The sequence below is a fragment of the Gavialis gangeticus genome, unplaced genomic scaffold (assembly GCF_001723915.1).
Source record: "Gavialis gangeticus isolate Ggan-Ray unplaced genomic scaffold, GavGan_comp1, whole genome shotgun sequence".
Taxonomy (NCBI): Eukaryota; Metazoa; Chordata; order Crocodylia; family Gavialidae; genus Gavialis; species Gavialis gangeticus.
In genome coordinates this window covers 50660491-50676502 of record NW_017729034.1, presented here as the reverse complement: position 1 = coordinate 50676502, position 16012 = coordinate 50660491, and the positions used below count along the sequence as shown (strand labels likewise).

General features: G+C 44.0%; 1 long non-coding RNA gene across 1 annotated transcript; it reads left to right on the top strand.

The window, feature by feature from the left end:
• Positions 1-2917: 2917 nt before the first annotated feature.
• On the top strand, positions 2918-15648 carry LOC109304871. Its single transcript, XR_002099496.1, has 3 exons — positions 2918-2932; positions 4005-4007; positions 15516-15648. It is a non-coding gene; the product is annotated as an uncharacterized LOC109304871 (long non-coding RNA).
• Positions 15649-16012: the final 364 nt, after the last annotated feature.

Here is a 16012-nt window from a genome sequence, read left to right as displayed (position 1 = left end):
AAGCCAAAACCCTCTTTATACAATGTTGTCATCTAACCCTGCAGCACTGAGGACACCAGTCAACTCTAAGCAGGATATAATAAGCCAACAGTGCCCTCTTGTTACAAACAAAGCCAATAGCATCCTGGGTCATATTCATGACAGAGGCCCTTGCAAATCAAGGGAAGTGATTCTTCTGCTCTATTTGGCACTATGGCTTCACTGAAGTACTGTGTCCGGTTTTGGGCCCCAAGCTTCAAGAAGGACATGGGCAGCTTGGAAAAAGTCCCATTCAGAGCAGCAAAAAATGATTAGGGGCCTCGGAAATGCGGCTTAGGAGGAAAGGCTGAAAAAGGTGGAGTTATTTAGTCTGGAGGGGGAAAGACTGGATTTGATGGCCATCTTCAAATACCGAAAGAGGACAGGACTAGAAGCAATGGCCTCTGCAGCAAACTGCAGCAGAGGAAGTTTATGTTTGAGATGAGGAAGAACTTTCTGACTATAAAACTGCTTAAGCATTGGAACAAGCTACTTACAGAATTGAAGAACCTCTGTTCCTAAAATTTTCAGTAGTAGGTTAGACAGACTGGGCTGGTTTCAGTGGCAGACTGACGGCATGGGGGGAGGGCCAAGGCCCCTGGGTGCCGACCAGGGCGGTGGGGCTGGCACGGCTCTTTAGAGTTCTTCGTCCACAATGTAACTTTAATTATTGCTATGAGAAGGACAGGGGAGGGTGGCTCAAATGCAAGCATTGACTGAAGACCCATGGTATATCACTAGCTGGTTTACTCAGTGATGCCTTGAGTAGGAGGCTGGACTACATGACCTCATGTGATTTATTCCAGTTCTACTTTTCTGTGATCCTAATGGCAATGCTTATGTCACATTGTCAAAAAAACAGGGTTTACGCTTTGAAGATTTATTAGAAATGCAAAGAACTGCTATATCAGATGAAAACTGGAGAATGTTTTCTTATTTAAATCCAGGGCCCTGTGTATTACAGTGTAGGGATAATCAGGTAAATAATGTGCTGGCATGCTCAAATTATGGATCAGTTTTCCATCTAACCAGAACTCCTTTTTGTTATCAACCTAGTCCAAGAGAATACTTTTTTTATAGAAATGATTCACTACCCACTGAAGTCAGTTCATATATTTTAAATTATTTCAAAGGGTTTTGGATCAGCCAACCTTATTTATTTTCATAATAATTAAAATTTGTTTTACACTGCATCTACCCCTAAATTTCAGGGTGCTACAGATTTTTGGACTGCTGAACCACCTTGGAAAATGTGCACATTTTGTTACCTCGGTAAGGTGCACCTGAAAGATTTTTACTAGTTGTTTTTATTATTTTAGTAGTAGAGAGGGGATGCAGTTTCTCTTTCTTTTCATGACAGGGTTCAACAGAGACAAACCTGGGAAACAGAGGATAGAATTAGGGATATATGTTGTAGCCATGTTGGTCTAAGAAATAGACACAAATAAAACTCTTGGTCTAGAGGTGATATCTTTTATTAAACCAAATAAATAGTAGCAAAAAAAAATTTCTTTGCAATTTTTTGGTCTGAACACCCTTCATCAGGCTGAGGAGAATTCAAAGATTTTAAATCTTTTTTGTAAATTTTACAATCTTTGAATTGTCCTTGGCCTGATGAAGGATGGATCCAAAAGCTTGCAAAGAAATAAGTATTTTTGTTACTATTTAGTTGGTCTAATAAAAGATATTGCCTCTAGCCCAAGAGGATAGAATGATCTATTTCCCCAAATAAGTAGGGAACTTAATGGAGTTATTTCAGCGTGTCCTGAATCTGTAGCTCCTTCCAAAAACAATGGATGAGCACATTGATTGAAAGGCTGGATAGAAATAATCAGTGGTAAAATAGTTAATGTTTATCTTGGCAGTGTTGAAGTGATGTTGTAGTTTTCGAGAATGACAGTACCTTTTTTTGGATCTTGAAGAAGATTGGCCCAATAAAAGATATAACTCACAAAAGTCTTCCCTCTGGCAATGTTTATCTTGCCATCACTAGATTTCAGCATGAACAGCCCACTCTGATTATTGAAGGTAGTTCATCTTATTGAGCTGGTTTTTCAGGCTGCCTGCAAACTCAAGTAAAATAATTGCATTTATATTTGTCTTAAGGGAAGGCTAATCCAGATCACAAATGTCACAATTATGCTAATGTTTCCCCTGTCGCATAATCACATTACATAAAGGACTCTATTTAATAGCAATTAGAGATAAAAGACACGTTGTTCATTGTATTGTTCATTAAGTTGTCAATGGAGAATATTTTACTTGAGACAGCAGTTTGCATCTATGCATCAGCTAGTGCCTAATACTATTTACATTAAAATCAATGGAAATATAGATTTTTGCCTGCAATAGTAACAACCTCAGAACCTGTAGAAATATGCAGTCAATAATTTTAATGGACATCAGGTAAGACTCATCCCTGTGTAACCTGCTGAAATTAATGGAGTTATGCCAGTGCTGAATTTTGCCCAATACAGCAGTCTAAATTCAGAGTTTTGTTTTAATGGCTTACTGTTATTTCCCCAGTGGCAGGAAATGCTTGAAAAAAAAAAAAGCCCTTCATATAAACAGTGCCTATTTTTATGCATTTGGGGAAATAACCCTGCAAGAAACAGAACAGTGATTACAGAATGCAAATCAATCAAAGCAGGAGAATTATGAGAATGAGGATCAATATCAACATGGTTTCTTTTAAGAAAAATTGAAGTGAAATTGTAATACCTTTGCTGGGGTTGAGAACAGGTCTCTTACTGGGGAATGAGGTATTCATATCTTCTGTCTTAATTAAATAAGACTTATGAAGCTTGGTTCCTTGGGATATGTGTCGTTGTATAATTGTGATAAAAGAACACACATGAAAACTTATGATTTTTTAATACACATTAGAAATACTGATTAATTTTGGGCCAAATCTGTCCTTTTCACACTCTCTCCAGTTGTGGATGGCCCTGAATGTGGTGGAACTGGAGCAGTTAGGTTGTACTGGTGGGCAAATCAAGAGATAGCAAACCCACACTTAAGATCACTTCCTGTGTACATCACCGAACTGTATTCAGTTGGTTATAAAGTTTGTCCTCCTGGTAGAGCGCATAGGTCAATCTGGGAACAGGTTATGGAGCTTTGGCCAAGGGAGCTGCGTTTACATGGACCCATTGGCCAAACTTTCCTTTGCAATAAGGACATACAGAGGGTAAAGCAGCCATGGAACTACTGCAGCCATGATGCTTTATTTTTAGTGGCTCAATTGATGATTTATGCCTAGATTTTCACTTGCTAGAATTCCAGCATATTTCCATTGCACCTAGCTCACTGTGATTGAACTCAGGGTTGAGGGTGCGGTTGCATATGAATTTTGTTTTAGAAATTATCCACATATAGCTGTGAAAAATTAACAGTTTTGTATTTCAGTTGAGGAGGACTGAAGTACATCATAGCTGCTTTGCTGTGTTTGTGCTACAGAAATCTAGAATCTCACATGTGGGGAATCAGAGAGCTTTCTGTCCTTGAACTATTTTTCCCCTTTGAATTAATATTTGAACTTCTTATTTCTAAAGTTAACAGAGTAAACAAAGGGAATCAATATGTTACTAATTCTTGTAGCAAACACCAGTAGTTAGACCCTGGTGACTGTTGAATAATGGCACATGCTACAGTGACAACTTGTTCTTGTCACCTGGTATCTGATTAAAACCAAATATATGCATTAAGGACTTACAGCAAATCATGCTACAAATTGCTTTTAAATAAGACAGAACTAGTGAAATAAGACAACAAAAGGACAGTCAGAGACACAGCAGGGGCACTCACAGGAATGTTCATGAGCTGCCTACAGAAGGACAATAGGTCAGATTCAATCCAAGGAAAAGAAAAAGAAATCAGCACTAATACAAACATTGCATAGGGCTAGATGTTCAGAACAAATATGGGGAAAGCAGACAACGATAATAGAATTTTAAAAAATTTAAAAAGAATAACAGAGTTCAGAGGGGGTAAAAGAAAGAACAGATTGTGAGGTGGGAGCCTTGCTGAAAAATTAATTACAACCTTGAAAACATGTATAACTGAATTTTCACAAGTTTCACTGTGTTGTTCCTGACTGCTGTGCATCATGTAATGTAAGAAAGTACGGAAACAGACTAAGTGGATGAGGCTTACTACCATTCACTTTAGAGGCTTTCATTGATATGTGTGTACTGGGAGACAAATTCAAAAGTTCACCTGAACCTACCAGCTCATTGGGCCGGTGCAGTTAAAGCACACCAGTTTCTGTAACAAACAGCACCACAGGAGTGACGTGGCTATAGGCTTACCTGATTGATTACCTTTGGTGCCCTAGCCTAAGTCAACTGAGTCATCTGGGTCAGTTTGAACTCATGCTTCTGGAACCAATGCAAGATACACTAACGTATCTACCCACAGCGTGGGTACAAGAATCACTAGAACAAAATGTCTCACTTCCTAAACCCATTACAGATTTCCCTAGCCAACTACAGTTTTGCCAACCATAGTATTGAGTATCCACACTTAATGTTTTATTTTGGCTACCACAGTATACGGTTCTGAGTAACCACAGTTTTCTGTGGCTGTGCTTTAGCCCGCCACCTGCCATTTTTCCCATAAGCCTTTTGTCTTGCCAACCATGGTTTTGCCAGCCACAGGAACGTTCAGGAACCTAATCCCAGTGGTTGGTGAAGGAAACCTGTATTGCCAACTCTCAAGATTTTTGGCATTGCTTTTAAAGTTTATGCTTCGGGAATGTGAAAAACTTAGCTATTTCCTTTTATATTTATATATCAATATAAATATATAAAAAAGAGCTAAGTTTTTTCACATTCCTGAAGTATAGACTTCAAGAACAACACCAAAAATCATGAGAGTTGGCAACACTGTGAACCATGATGTAATTTGTAATCTGACATCAATTTGAAATATTGTCAACAAGAGCCATAAGTGCTCAGGACCTCTGGAAACCAGGCAACTTAATTTTGTAGGTGCTTATGAACCTGATCCTTTTCCCACTGAAAGATACGCTAAAACTTTCACTGATTTTTATTGGCACAGGATCAGATGGATTTTGGTGCCTAAATATCAAGACCAATATTTTCATATTTTCAGTAGCCTGAACACAGTTAGAGTGAGTTTAATCTATCTGAATTTTCCAGAGACTGAAAATATTATGCTTTCTCTCTATCTAGCTTGCCATTAGTTGCCATATCAGCATGCTATAATTATTTAAAGGGAAGTCTTTCAAGGCTGGCAGGACTTACTACATGGACAGTGATTTCTCTTCTTAAAGGTATTCGCAAAAGGGACTTGTATAAATGCCAATGCCTAGACCGAACCACAAGGAAAGGAAAGCTCTGGAAAGTCTCTCTGTTTTTCTTCAGTTTTCCCTTTGAATGGATGTGTGTGCTATTAGAAGGGAGACACTAATTCTGGAGACCACATACCCTTTTTGATCTTAAGAGGTCCTCATAGAATATTATTCCTTTTTCCAAGGGAACAGGAGGTGCCTTGCAGGAGTGGCTACTGCCTGGGTGCATCCTCCTGCATTTGCTCAATAGCAACTGCAGATGGATCCAGAGGATAACACCAATCTGCAGTCATGGGAATTAACTAGTTAATTAACTAGTTAAAAAGTTCAAGAAATGGCTAACTTTTAACTTCAACTAGTTCAATTTTTCTGCTGTCAACTTTTAACTTTACCTAGTTAAAAAAAAGGTTAATGTTAACATTTTTTTCAGTATAATTTAAAAGTTTTTTAAAAAATTAAATCCGGTTTTCCCAGAGTTTTTCCTGACACAGCCACTCTCTAGGTCTTACATGGAACGATATTTCTTTATTGAAACTCTAAGGACTTCTTGTTTGAGAGAAAGAGAGTAGTTTTCCTTCCTCTGAGCTATGGCAGGGGTGGGCAATTATTTTGGGAGGAGAACTACTTACTGAGTTTTGGCAAGCCATCAAGGGCCGCATGACAGGCAGTCAGGGGCAGATAAATATTAATTTTCTAATTTTTTAGGGGCCCCACAGGCCAGATAGAATGGCCTGGCAGGCCACATTTTGCCCACCCTTGAGATATGGTCTCTTAAGATCTACAAGTCCCAGAGTTCCTTAATTCATGCTGGCATTTTCTGTGCATTTGCAGAAGTCAACAGGGCAGCCAGTTGGCTGCAGGAGAGGGAACAAGCACAAGCAAGCAGAGACATTGATCCCAGTAAGAGTGGGAGCAAGTAGTGAGGGTGAAGCAGATGATGCTTTTTTAAATTATAATGAAGATCAGAAACAACAGCCCAGGACCCAAGAAGTTGAGCAATACCTCTCATCTGTGAGAAACTTATTTGAGATATTACCTACTATGAAAAAGCTATTCATCCGTTATAACACAAGCATTCCCTCATCTGCCCATGTAGAGCAATTGTTCAGTAGTGGTGGCAAGACAGAAGAAAATAATCAGATGTAAATTTTGAAATGTAGCTTTTGCTGAAGTTCAATAAGCATGTTTAAACAGCTGCTGCTATGTAACTGAACTTTCTTTTTCACATTTAAACTGATCTCATTTCAGTCTAATTTTGATTTTCAGACACGTTCATTATTTCTAATTCAAATGTATTTCATACCCTTTTGTTACCTTTTGAGCAATAAAATTGTACCAATAGAGGTTTTCTGTGGAAACAGCTTTCATTTGTCACCTGGCTATGAATATCTCCTTTCTGTTATACCTATATGATGCATTGACTTTTAAAAAGTACGTCACATGGAGAGGGTGAGAAGGATCTAACGTTACATAGGTATTAGTAAACTGTTATTCTGAAAACTGTATGACAAGTATAACATTGTTTTCAGGTAAAGCAGGGTGAGTTCTGAGTAAAGTAGTGGACTTCTGTGGGCTTATGGAAAAGAAACCCACTCATTGCATTTGAAAATGAAAAATGATGCTAACAGGCAATTCATCACATTTCACGCATTTTGCACAAATCAACTTAACTTTGAACTAGTTACTCTCTTTTTAACTTTTAACTAGTTGAAAGTGAAAATATTGAACTTTGAACTTAACTCAGGTTAATTTTAAAGGCTGCTAACTTTTAACTTTAACTAGTTATATTTTTCATAAACTTTCCCCATGACTGCCAATCTGCAATACACTTCAACATGGTTTCTTGGAGGAAGTTTAGGGAGGGAGAGCTGTACCTCTGCAGGCACCATGTTTGTGGACGGATATCTCCTGAGGGTAAAGGATTGGGATAGTACTATATTTATGTAAGATTTCTAGTCTGAGCACTCTTAGGAAAGAAGAGATCCATTCAAGATCTGCCTAATCCCCAAAGTCCCCTTAGTGCTTCAGGTAAACATCAGCTTCTAGGCTTCTGTATACCAGCATCTCTTTGCCTCCTCTCCCTGCCCACAGCCTTCTCCTGCTCTCTCGGGAAGTACAGTCTACATGGAGGTTACTCAGGCCTACACACAGAGAGTCTTGTACTAAAACCTCCAAATGCCTGAAGACAAGATGGTTCTGTACTTTCCAGAGCATTACCTTAAAACTCAAAATAATCAGTTTTCCCCTCCAGTCTCTCACATCCCTGTTTGGGGTGCATTCCCAGAGTAATTCCTCTCACAATTGATGCTTTTCCTGTCACCACCTGCAAGAGGTGCCCTTCTTTCCCTGCACCACTTTAGCAAAAGCAGAGTCCCAGAGTAGGTGGCACTATGTCTCCTTTTCTCAACCTACTGTTCTTAGACACTTAGCAAACCTTCACACTGAGTTGCCAGACTGGCAATGTACCATGTGCCATGAGCCAGCTTATGTCTCTGTAGCCCGTTTGAGCCACAGGGGCAGCGTGATGGCTCTGGTAGCCCTGTGACCCCTGCCCAGTTCAGTTTCTATTACGGCCCTCCCTTTGATTGCTCACCTGCCATGCCTTGTTCTTATTATTGATTAAACTAGCCAATTGCCTGTTAAGAATGACCCCGGGGGGGGGGGACGGGGCAGACAGAGACGGAGTACTGCCACCCATCACTCCACACTGCCATCGCCTCCCAGGAGCAGTGTGAGGAGGAAGCTTGCACTGCTGTCCCCTCCATCAGCACCCTGTGCTGCCACCACCACCAGTACCACTGGCCTCACCCTCCCCTGCCCAGCCCTGCTCCTCAGAGGTGGCACAGCAGCACCATGATGGTGAGGACAAAGTGGGGGGGGGGGAGGCCAGTGGTGCTGTCTTCGCCCCCCTGCTCCATCTCCTCCGTCCCCACCATCATGGCGGTGATCTGCACTCTGATTGGTTGTTTTACTAACCAATCAGAGTGTTCCAAGAGCACTATGGACAGACAGACAGATGGACAAAGCTCTTTATGATATAAGAATAAAGGAGGCTGCCCACTGGCCTTAGAGTGAGGTTTAGTCCACTTGTTGTATCCCTGGGTCCCTCCTGGACACTCAGTCCCCTGGACTCAACTTTTAAGCCCAATAGCCCCCTTCAGCTGACCTCTGCCCCTACCAGGCTCCTGTGGTTTTAAGGGCTATGTACATACATATGCCATCCAGGGCATCTGTAGCTCAAGGGCTAAGGGCTAAAGGCCTGGCTCCATTTCCCCCCCTACACCATGCCCCAAGCCTTGTGGGTGTTTCCTCTCTTTGATGTTAATGATTTATATACACAGCCCCCCGGCCACCTACCTGGTTTCCCTTTAAGCTTTCGGGTCCCTTGCCCCACAAGCAGCCCCTCATTGGGCTCTCGGACCCTCTAGTCTGGCCTAGCCCACTCACAGCTCATGGACGATCTGGTCCAGGTCTCAGTCTTTCCTAAGCTGCTGAACTCCTTATTGGGCCCCACTCCAATCTAAATAGGCCTTCAGCCTGCCACCTCAGGGCTCAAGGGTAACCCATCACTGTAACTTAAACACCAAGCATCTCAGCCCCCTAGCAGACAGACACCTCAACCCTCTAGGGGCTTCACATAAAGAAAGGCCACTTGCCTGGAAAAGTTCACTCTCTCAACTCAGGGAACTTGCCTCGATTCCCGGGCCTGCAGAGTCATTCAGTCTCCATGTTCCCTGTAGTCCTTCTGCACTCTTCTGCTGCCTGCCAGGTTCAGTCCATCTTTGGCACGTACTGTTGCTTGGATCTCTTAATATTCCAGCAAGGTCTCTGTTGCAAATCTATACTTGTTACAGAATGCTTGGAGTGGTACATAATGTTTTGGCACCTCCCAGGCCCACCCCAGGCCCTTCAGCCTGGGCAAATTATCTCCTTGTTATTGATGGCAGTTATCCACTAACTGAGCATTTAGAAGGATTTCCTAAGCTCTGGTTCCAAACACAATTATATCCTTCTTTCCTCATGTACATGCTAGTCAGGAAATTAAAGAATGCAACATTTAGTATAACCTGAACCCATTTAAACTAGAAATATTGCAAAATATTACAAACCAAACCACAGTCTCCTAGCTTCCAGTCTTGTGGTTCTATGATTGTATCACTTCGGATATGACACATTTAGCCATGAAAAAGTTGTGATGTTTAAATTTCTCATTAATTGTACCTACTTTACCTTGTCAAAGATGACATCTAGCAAGATACTGAAGGAACCAGATTTGAAAAATTATAGAGGGACATCTGGAAGCAAAGAAGGGACATACTGGGCACATCTACATGTGTAAATAATCTGGGCCCAATGCATCTTAATCCACCTCTGGAGAAGGAACTCCCAGTGCTGGCCCCAAGCCCGGGGAGGTCTTGCAGTCCTAGAGGGGGAGCTGGGAGTTCCCTGCTGTGGGGGCAAGGTGACATTGTCCCTGCCCGGGCTCTGGTTGTGGAGCCCACCCCAACAGCCAACAGCTACTGGGAGCAGGGAACAATCTCCCACCTCCTGCTGCCTGGCTGTCTGGGAGCACATTTGCTCAGATCGGGCCTCTACATGTGCACTACTGTGCAGTAACTACTCCTAAGTAAATTTGCTACTTGCACGTGCACGTAGCACATTTACTCACAATTAGAGCCAATTACTGCACAGTAAAATGTCTCATGTAGATGTAACCACTTTGAACTTTATTGAAATGTGTAAGATGTAAATAGTTTAAAAATACATTGGGGAAAAATGGCAAATATTATGCTAAATAAGGAACAATGTTCCCAAATAAGGATTTTTGAAATATAGGTAGTGATAAAGACCAATTGTATGTGAAATTATTTCTGCATGATTAGTTCAGCCCTACAGGCTGGGGTTAATAGCACAACCCAGTCCTGGGCAGGGGAAGAACATATTGCAGTGCACTGGTTACAGTAGAGAGTAAGTCTAGATTCTGGAAGCAGTATACACCTTGCGTGTATATACTGTTGGCAGGGGTCTTGGGTAACAACTTGAGATAAGGCTCTTGAGGGCTAGGCTAACACTTTGCAGGACAGGAATATACTTTGTGCAGGATAAGAAAGGTGAAATTGGCAGCCTTTCATCGAGAAAATGAGCAGCTGCTGCTTGAACAGGAGTATATTGTTAGGCCAGATACCTGTTCATTTTGTCAGATTGAGTTTGATTCACTCTGTGCTCAAAGATTCTTTTGAGAGTGTCTACAATTGAAAATAATTGTTGTTGTTAGTTTGGGGGCCTAATACTAGAAAGCGCTAAACCTCTGCAAATCGGTGATTGGCAGCACTGTGTTCAGCACCTCAAAGGATGGGGACAGTATAGAGTGTAATTTGTATTCAGGGATATAAAGCCTGCAGTATAAAAATCTACTGCATTGCTTAAGAGTCATTATGTAATGCAATCTAACTTCTGGTTTTCCTTTTTTATTACACTAGCATATTGCCATGTAAATTGTTAGCTCTCTTGGCTTATCAGCTAATCAAGTAACCACTGGTGATTTAAATTGTTGTCAGTAAGCCAAGGTTACCAGATGGAAATTTGGCAACCAAACTGATCTGTACAACTGATAGAGAGAGCTGAAGATTTGTGTGTGTGATTACTGTGCCCTCCAATGAGATTCTGGTAATAAATTGCTGTTTTGTGACAGCTAACCTGAGTTCTGAGGCAGCCCCACTGGCCAAAATATTGACCATTTTTATGACTACTATTTCAGTTGAAAGGTAGTCAATTCAATTACATTTTTAAGTAAAGTGACCAAGTAGTAATTGTCAAATTTTAGAATCATTCAATTTTGAGGAACCAATGTGGTTTACAGGAATTCTTTGATTACTAATGGTGTTATCCATTTCTGACCGCTGGCCAACTTACAATTTTTGCATCACAACTACAAAGATTTTGGGAGTGAATTGTGAGAAATAGTTGTATGTTTATTTATATATGTAACAGCTGCTGTTGGATTTGCAGCAGGGCTCAGGATCCTTGCAAAGGCAGAGCAGGAAAGTTTGCAGAAAGTTGTTGCTTGCAAGGACATATGCATGTTTTTGATTGGCTCCTGAGGCAAGAGAGGGGCGGGAACTCAGCCAGGGACTGGCCTGGCTGAGAAGGGAAGGGACCGCGGACCACAGAGCTCGGGGAGGAACCATCCTGCAGCTGCGTGGGTGATAAACCCAGGGTCGTATCAGTTATCAGCCAAAGGGGCCATGTCTGGGAATTGGAGAAAGGTGCTTTTTGGGATAGGGGACAGTGTGTGTTTCTTTGCAGATACCACAGACAGCTGAAGCAGAGGAGAGCTTCTCTTCCCAAAGCAGGCTCTAGCAGACAGCAGGGCTTTCTGAAGCAGCAGCACCAGCCGTGGTTATTGTACTGCCAGTATGAAGGCGAGCGGATGTCTTGTTAACCCTGTGTGCTCTTGCTGAAATTCACTGGAGTCTCAAGGTTTAAGCTGGAGAGTTATACTGAGGATGTCTTTGATTCAATTTGTAGAGTGTTTTAGTTAATTGATACCCGTCTTCAGCAATTAGATTATTGATATCCTGTTCTGCTATTAACCTCATTCATATGTTGACTGTTTTGTAAATAATAAACTGTGTAAATAGGTATGTACTCCAGCGTGTGGGGAGAAGTGGCCCCAGCGTTACGGGCTGGGAGGTTAATGAGGCTGAAGTTGGTTCCTTATTCCTGATTCCTTTTTCAAAACTAATCTAGACTCAATAAAAATTTCTTATTAATGAATTAAACATCCTAAAGAGACAGAATTTCATTAGCTATGCATATATGCTAATTAATATGAAAAATAATAGTCCACATAAAGAACAGAGCCTTAAACGAAGGTCAGATTAGGATGGGATTATGGGGCAAAATACTTCTTGGGCCATCCCAAATTTTGTGGCCCAAAGCGCAGTTGGGCCATGCCAGGCTGACAACAGCCAGCACCCCAGCCACTGTGCTAAGTACATGGAGCTGAATAAGGAACTGGATTTTGGGATGGGTTTATACCCAGAAATCCTTCTTGGGCAACCCCAAACCACACCTCTGTGCCACTGGGAGACTCTCCTGGACATCTCTGACCAGAGACTTGCCCAGCCCAAAGTGCGGTTTGGCTGTGCCAGCCTGCCAACAGACAGCACCCAAGCCACTGTGCTAAGTATCTGGACCCCAATAAGGAACTGGATGATGGGCTGGGAGTATACTGAGAAATCCTTCTTGGGCCACCCCACGTTGTGCCTTTGTGGCACTGGGGGATTCTCCTGGACATCTCTGACCACAGACTTGCCCGGCCGAAAGCACGGTTTGGCCATCCCAGGCTGCCAACTGACACTACTCTCTAGACACTGCAAAGTATCCGGATTTGAACTGCAATTTGGGCTGTGATTAAAGCTAGAAATCCTTCTTGGGCCACCCCAGACCACATCTGTATGCCACTGATGCTTCTGGACATCTGTGACCAGAGACTTGCTCAGCCCAAACCACAGTTTGGCTGTGCCAGGCTGCCAAATGACAGCACTCCAGCCACTGTGCTAAATACATGGACCCGAATAAGAAACTGGATTTTGGGTTGGGATTGTAGCCACAAATCCTTTTTGGGCCACCCCACACCATGCTTCTGTGGTACCAGGGGACTGTCCTGGACATCTCTGAATAGAGACTTGCCCAGCCCAAAACAGGGTTTGGCCATGCCAGGCTGTTATCTGACAGCCCCCCAGCCACTGTTATAAGTAGAATGGCTTGAATAAGTAACTGTGTTTGGGGCTGGGATTAGAGATGAAAGTCCTTGTTGGGCCACTCCATTCTGACTCTGTGGCACTGGGCGATTCTCCCAGGCATCCCTGACCAGAGTATTGTCCGGCCCAAAGCATGGTTTGGGTCTGCCACGCTGTCAACTCAGAGCATGCTCCCCCCCGCCAGTGAATGTACTAAGGACAATGGTTTGAATAGGGAACTCTTTTTGGGCTGGGATTAGAAATGGAAATCCTTTCTGGCCACCCCACACTATGACTCTGTGGCACCGGTGGACTCCTCTGGATGTCCCTGACCGGAGTCTTGCCCAGCCCAGAGCATGGTTTCTTCATGGTATGCTGTTAACTGCAGCCCCCATATCTATTAACATAATAAAAGGCTTAGTCTGGCGGTCTGTGTGTCGGTCAGAATGTCTGTCCGTAATGCTTCCAGCCAGCTGTGCGTGCGCCCCTGAGAGGGCGGGCAGCGATTGGCTGGGCGGTACGTGCTGCGCGGGCCCAAGTTTGCACCGCTGCCAGGGAATTTTGGCGGTGGGGAACGTGCCCCAGACAGCTGGGCTGCCTCCCACCTCCCTGCCCGAGGGCCAGTGGGGTATCACGGTGGCTGCCCATCCTGGATGCTCCCCAGACAACTGGCAGGGACAGGGAGATGTGAGGGAGGGAGGGGAAGGGAGGCAGGCAGATGCCGGCCAGGCAGACCTGAAGCGGCTGTGGGGGGAAGGAGGGGAGCGGGTTTGGACCTGAAGCAGTGGGGAGGGGGTGGGAGTGGGACCGGACTGAAGTGGAGGGAGGGAGGAGGGGAGTGAGTTCAGACCTGAAGTGGTGGGGGGGATGGGAGTGGCTTGGGGTCAGACCTGAAGTGGGAAGGAGGTTTGGGTAGAGCGAGGTGGGGGAAGGGGGGGCACACCCTCCTTCCCACCCCCCGTCATTCTTGATGGGTAATTTGCTAGTACTAAGTATATTGGCTTGAATAAGGAACTGGGTTTTGGCCTGAGATCATCATTGCAAATCCTTTTTGGGCCACCCCACACCATGCCTGTGTGGCGCTGGGGGACTTTTCTGGACACCCCTGACCAGAGTTTTGCCTGAGCCAGAGTGTGGTTTCTTCATGCCATGCCCACTGCACTAAGTATACTGGCTCGAATAAGGAATTCTTTTTGGACCGCAAGTGGTAGAGTCCCTGGATGGCAGGGTGAGACTCCCTTCCCAAGTGACTTGGCTAGGGGGGAGCTCCCCAGGTTGGTTTGCCTCTGACTGTGACTGTGATTCATTCTGAGCTACAGTTAAAGGTTAATAGTTAAGGTTTTGCTTAGGGAGTACCACTGTTCCCCTTTTCCCTTGCAATAAACTTGTTTTAATTTAACATTTGCTAGTGAGTGAGCAGGTTCCTTTAAATTACAACACCCAGCTTTAAGTTATTTTACCAAGTTTCTGGGTGGCAGTTGGATGTAAATGTGAAATGCTGTTGAAAAATCCCTAGGGGCCTCTATACACATGCTCTGGGGTGGGGAGAAGGGTGCTTTAAATAGAACGGCTCTGAGAGCCACTCTAATTAGAGCACCCACAGTGTCATGTATTCAGCGTCCTGCACTTCAAAACAGCGGTGGGGGTGCTTTAACAAAGCTGGTTTGAAGATCTTTAGTTAAAGTGCTGCTGCTGCCATTTTGAAACATGGGCACAGTGAATACATGTGACGCAGAGGCTGCTGGAGTGTGCTAATTAGCACACTTCAGCAGACTGGAGGCAAACTCAGTTAAGTGGGTCTGCTCTGACACATGCTAAATACCACACATCAGAGCAGAGGTCTGTCACTGGTGCCCTATATATGCATGCAGCCATTCATCCTGCCATCCAGTGCCTGGTGGAACAGCAACATAAAGGTTTTCAAGGTTGGGTGTCAGCTGGCAGGCTAACACTCAAAAAGCTGGCATTGCGTTGAGCAGGGACATGCCCAGATTTCTTCAGGAGTCTCCTTGATAGTGGAGACATGTTCTAGGATGATTCCATGAGGGTTTTGCCCCATGAACCCAGCAGAAGGGCAGCTCTTTATTGTAGCAATGTAAATAGCACACGTGGATGGTGAGTAAATTGGTGCCTGGCATGGCCAAAGCGTTCTTTGGACCAGACAAAAATATAGTTAAGGGTGTCCAGAAGAGTCCCCCCAGTGCCACGGAGGCATGGCGCAGGGTGGCCCAAGAAGAATTTCTCTCACTGATCCCAGGACAAAAGAAGTTACTTATTCGAGCCATTATACTTAGAGCGGTGGGCATAGGGGTGTACAGGTAGCAGCATAGCATGAAGAAACCGTTTTGGCCCAGGCAAGTCTGTGGTCAGAGATGTCCAGGAGAGTCCCCCGGTGCCACAAAAGCACAGCGTGGGGTGTCTTAAGAAGGATTTCTCAGTATAATCCCAGCCCATCATCCAGTTTCTTATTCAGGTCCAGATACTTAGCACAGTGGCTTGGGTGCTGTCTGTTGGCAGGCTGGCTCAGCCAAACCGCACTTTGGGCTGGGTAAATCTCTAGTCAGAGATGTCCAGGAGTCTCCCAGTGGCACAGAGACATGGGCTGGGATGGCCCAAGAAGTATTTTGTGGTATAATCCCAGGCCATCATCCGATTCGTTATTCAGTTCCATATACTTAGCACAGTGGCTTAGGTGCTGTCTGTTGGCAGCCTGGCACAGCCGCGGTTTGGGCCAGGCAAGTCTCTATTCACAGATGCCCAGAAGCTTTCCCTGGTGGCACAGGGACATGGTCTGGGGTGGCCTAAGAAGGATTTCTGGGTCTAATCCCAACCCAAAATCCAGTTTCTTATTCGGGTCCAGATACTTAGCACAGTAGCTGGGGTGCTGCCTCTTGTCAGCCTGGCATGGCCAAACCGCACTTTAGGCCGGGCAGGT